General features: G+C 32.7%; 1 long non-coding RNA gene across 7 annotated transcripts; it reads left to right on the top strand.

The window, feature by feature from the left end:
• The first annotated feature begins 845 nt into the window (after positions 1–845).
• Positions 846–3,814, top strand: LOC113342176. 7 transcript variants are annotated; one of them, XR_003356496.1, is made up of 5 exons: positions 846–1,133; positions 1,764–1,940; positions 2,818–2,961; positions 3,243–3,319; positions 3,433–3,814. It is a non-coding gene; the product is annotated as an uncharacterized LOC113342176 (long non-coding RNA). The 7 variants fall into 7 exon arrangements; XR_003356494.1 differs by adding an exon at positions 1,982–2,076 and having other exon boundaries at positions 850–1,133; positions 1,764–1,844; positions 2,818–3,319; XR_003356492.1 differs by adding an exon at positions 1,982–2,076 and having other exon boundaries at positions 850–1,133; positions 1,764–1,891; positions 2,818–3,319.
• The last annotated feature ends 1,185 nt before the right edge of the window (positions 3,815–4,999 follow it).

The raw sequence follows: 4,999 nt of genomic DNA, 5'->3' as shown, positions 1-4,999 counted from the left end.
TACCATAGTCTATTATATCTGATCGAGGAACTTTATTGGAAGATAACGAAGAAAATCATGATGAGATGATTAACATAGAGGAACATGGTTAATAATGGGGAACTAAGAAGTAAAAGGGATCATAGTACTTAATTGTGGATCAATTGTTTCATTTATTTTTCAGTTTTAGTTGGTTATTATAAACTTAAAATTTCAAAATGCACTGCTTATGTTAGTATCATTGTTTGAATCATTATAATTATTTTTAAAATATTATTATTTACAAAATTTTAAATATTTATTGTAATGTTATGGTAACCCATGGGAAACCCATCCCCTACGGGGATTCCCCGTATCCGTGCCCGCCCCATTTTTATGGGGAACGGGTAGGGGATGGGTTTTGGTTTTTCGAATGGGTAGGGGATGGGATTCAAGGTCCCCGCCCCATACCCGCCCCATTGCCATCCCTATTTGCGGTAGTGAATTAGGGAAAACTGAGAGCTTCTCCAATGGTTGTTGTATGTATTTCCTATGTGGCAACACAAACAAGACATTTTTATTCCAAATTTTCCTTAAGTTTAGGTGAAAAAAGTTATTCATCTCCAATGGTGTTGTTTGTGGTCATTTTCTTATTAAATGTAAATTTTATGTTTAATAATTTTAAGATTTTATTAGATCTAAAAATGATTATTTATTGTATTAGAATTAATTTTAGTAAATAAAATATATTTTTAATTTAAAAAAGCTTACTAGGATGATAGACAATGTTAAAGGAAATGTAGGAAACTAGACATTCTCGTTGACATTTTCTACCTAAAGTCATGCATACATTGATTTATGACATCCGGGTTGGAGAATGATTTAAAAAAAAATGGGTGTGCATCCTAAATGGATTTTGACATTTATCTTCACACACATGTCATCGGAGAAACTCTGAGATGGAGAGACCGTGAGATTTCGAGATCCCGGGAAACCTGAAGGCGTTTCTTTTTTCCTATCAAACAATGTTACCAATTAATTTCAAACGTTTCTCTTCTTCTGTATAAAACATCTTTGTAAAACCCTAGCCTTTCTCTCACCTTCTTCCTCAGTTTCTCTTTGTGAAATCTAGGTTGTCGTAACAAACGCTCCATCGCACAACTCTACAACCCCAGGTATTAATCACTGTTATTTTAGTTGATTATGTTTTCACCCAATTTTAATTTGGTTTTATTTTTCTGTCTCACTGGGTTCATTTAGTAATAATTTTCATATTTTAGATTCAGTTATTTCGTTGATTGTGAAATTAGTACATCACTGGGTTCATTGTTCAATTTATAAAGTCACATTTAATCTGTTTGGGTAGTTTGGATTTGATAAGTTGGTTTTGGTTCTATAACATGTTTGGAAGATTTTTTAGGAAAGTAATCTTTTAATTTTTCTAATGATCTTAAAATCCATTGCTACTGTCTTTTTTATTTTTTAATCAGATTGATTTTTAGCTGATTGTTTTTGCTTTTCATCTTCATTGTGTTCTATGAACCTTTAAAATAGATTTGTTCCAATTTACACCCTTTGTTAGTATTATGAAATGGGTATCTTTGTTAGATTTCTATTTTATGTAGTAGACATCCCGTTTAAATTTTTGTTATTTTTTATTTTACCGAGCATATGGAATTTTTTGTTATTTTTTATTTTACTGAGCATATGGAAGTGTTAGTTGTATATTTGGTGTAATGAAAGATTGTTACAATATTATTGAAAGGATGAATACATGGTCTTAAAATATTTGTTATTTTGTTTAGCTAGAAGTTCAGATGCCGGTATGATTCAGTATGTTTCGGGCCTTACAATGCTCAAGGAATTGTCGTTGATTCAGCCAAAATGTGAATGTTCTTTTCCATTTGGTTTTGTTCGTGAAGATGTTTGATTGGTACCTTGCTGCATTTTTTTTCCTATGTTGTGGATTCACATTTCTACATGTAAGTACTCAATCTCCTAATTTTTGTTGGTTTCCTGGTAGGAAAATAAAACGAGGAAAATTTGATCTTTCATTTTTACTCTGAAAGAAGAACTGGGGGAAGCCTGAATCTATTAAGTTTCACCTCCCACTTCAAGGTTTGATATTTATCTCGACGCACAACCGTATTCATATGAATAGAAATGGCATCTCTATGGTGGAGGTTTTTCTTTGTCATTTATCATTATTTTTATGCATGGTTGTATTGATTTGCTTCAAATAGATGACATCGATATCTTCATTTGCACGTTTACTTATGGTCGCTATATAGTTCCATATGTGTTTTATAATTAAAAAATCTATTGCACATATCGAAAGTTTCGAAGATTACTGGTATTTCAATGTGCTGTTTTAAATTGTGAAAGTGAAAGTGTGAATATATAGCAAAGAGCCTAAACTCATGGTGTCACACATGCTACTCAAATCAACGTGAGAAACTAATCAAGTTGAATTGATAGCTAAACTTGAACATAAAATCTTTTGATGTGTCTTAGCTAAACTTGAACATAAGCAAAAGGTTTTTGACACAGAGGTTTTGAGAGTATAAACAAAAAAAAAAGAAGAAGGTAAAAACACTGCTATGGGGATCTGTAGTGTCCAATTCAGTTACATATACTTCTTTAGAGTGTATAGATTCTTAAGTGGCCTTATTTCATTTTGCAGAAGTCTTGATGGATTTTTATAAAGGGGCAGAATTAGAATGAAATGTAATTTATCTGCACAGTCTACAGCTTAGAAATGAATATAGGAGTACAACAAAATAGCAATGGCTTGGGCTATGACATGACACTTTAATATGTTTACTAAGTAGTTTTCTTGCGTCAATGGTGTGTATGCAGATGCAAGTTTACTAAAAATTCTGATGTTGGAGTTAATAGATTTTGAAAGATAAGCCTGAATTATCATACCGGGTCTCTATAGTACGTATAGGGCATTTGGTCAAGAAATTTACACTGATTTCTTGGCTTTCTCGCAATATGCAGGTCAGGATTCGTTCAACTTGAGCTTAATATTTATCTGAATATTGAAATGCTTGGTTAATATTTAGCCAACCAAAAAATCCACTGGCAATCATTAGAAGGTCTACCTATGGTCACTGGCAATCATTAGAAGGTTTACCTATGGTCACTGGCAACAGTAGGGTGAAAAGTCTTAGATTTTTTTTTCTGGGGGGATTCGGTTATTTAAATTGTTAGCGAAGTATAATCTTTCATGGTTTATAGATAAGTTTATAAGGCTGTCAAAAGGAATTTTTTTGTGACAGCAATATCATCTTGGTAGAGCCATGGATATACAGGGTCATTTCTTTGGTTATCTTCTTTCATTCTCTACGCAATGGAGGTAAGTCCTGCTTCTACCATAAATATTCCTTGAAATTAGAATAGTACCATGTGAAGTTGTTTGTTTAAATGATTAAATGCAAATATTTATGGTATTACTGTTTAAAATATCAGGAGTTAAGCTGTGATATGATTTGATTACAATCTATCATCCCTCAAAAGCAACAACAACAAAACAGTAGCGCTGCAGAGGTGTAGGTGTTAAGCATCTTTGCTGATGCTAGAATATACAAGATTCACACCATGAATTTGGATTTCATTTGAAATTTAGATGGTTTTTATGATCGATTGATACTATTTTGTGCAATGTAGTTGGAGAATTGATTGAGGAACACATGTTTGGATGGAACTACTTCAACATTATTCAGTGTAAAAGTAATTAATTGGTAGAAGTACCACTAAGCTATTGTCTTTTCTCTAATGATTCTAATGATTAGAGAAAGAAAGCAACTTCATATAACATTAAAGGGTCAGTACAATTCTAATAATTCTGCAACCATATTACAAATTTTTGCATTATCTTATTCTGATAATTGAGTTAGTTTAATAGCTAAAGGTATCCACCAACGTTTGTTATGAAAAAAATAAACTTTCTAGCTTTCTTTGCAAGCATATCTTCCAATTTGTTTCCAGTTCCGTTAACGAACTGTAGTCTGGAATCCCAAAAAGTTGTCAACCTCAGTCGTGTTCTTCTATGCCTCATAAATCTTAGACGCCTCCCAAAAAGTTGATGATAATACATCACCCGTTTACAGTCACTTTTATCAAAAGTTTGATAGGGCCTTTTCTCTTGCTCATATTGTTGCTCCATGTATTGTTATTTTCTTGATAGTTTCCTTTTCTTGGTCCTTGGAAACGTGTGATATTGACTGGGGTTATATTTCGACTCTGACACTATCGAGATGTTGGTCAATTAGACAAAATTCATTATCGTATCTGTTACCGGGAGAAGTCTGGCGCAGCAGAAGCTGCAACAACAATTGATGGAATCTAAAAATTGGACTCCCGGTGTCGTTTTCTACTGTCCATTCAAATGAGATTTATAACACTGACGCACCTTTATATTTTGACAGTGGTAAACAATAATACTTGACAAGTAGCATGCTAAGATGAGAGCTAGATTTTACATTGTACCGGTTCATCCCATATTTCAGTTTTATAGTTGTTGGAAGATTGCCATAAGTAACCTGCAATCTAAAGAAGTCGTTGGTGTTATGTGTGAATCTACTGGCATATTGATTTGGTGATGTGGTTATAGACTTTGTTATCTATGATTAAAACTTCCTCAAGTAAACATTTTGTTGGTAATTATTGTTTATATTACCACTTTGAAGGGATAGTGTAAGACCCCTAACAAGAGTTGGGCCTAAATCATACCACTTAGGAAATTCTATAACCAACAATTTAAATCAACAATCTAAAAATGGTTCAGTTTTACCAATTTCATTTTATCTTGAGCATCTTAAAATTACATATGTGTGTTCCCGAAGAGACCAAATTGAAAAAGAGACCAAAGCCCGTGTCGTTATGGCACGGGTCATATCCTAGTAATAAATAAGACACTTCTTTTTTATCAGATGATATGACACACTTATTACAGATATAAGTGTGACTTTAATTAATTTAAGTGTTTCTTGTTAGTGTAAACACTAGTGCATAACAAAAGAAAAACATCAAATTA

Source organism: Papaver somniferum, unplaced genomic scaffold (assembly GCF_003573695.1).
Source record: "Papaver somniferum cultivar HN1 unplaced genomic scaffold, ASM357369v1 unplaced-scaffold_35, whole genome shotgun sequence".
NCBI classification, from domain to species: domain Eukaryota; kingdom Viridiplantae; phylum Streptophyta; class Magnoliopsida; order Ranunculales; family Papaveraceae; genus Papaver; species Papaver somniferum.
Note: the sequence above shows the minus strand (reverse complement) of the source record. Positions and strands in the feature narration are given on the sequence as shown.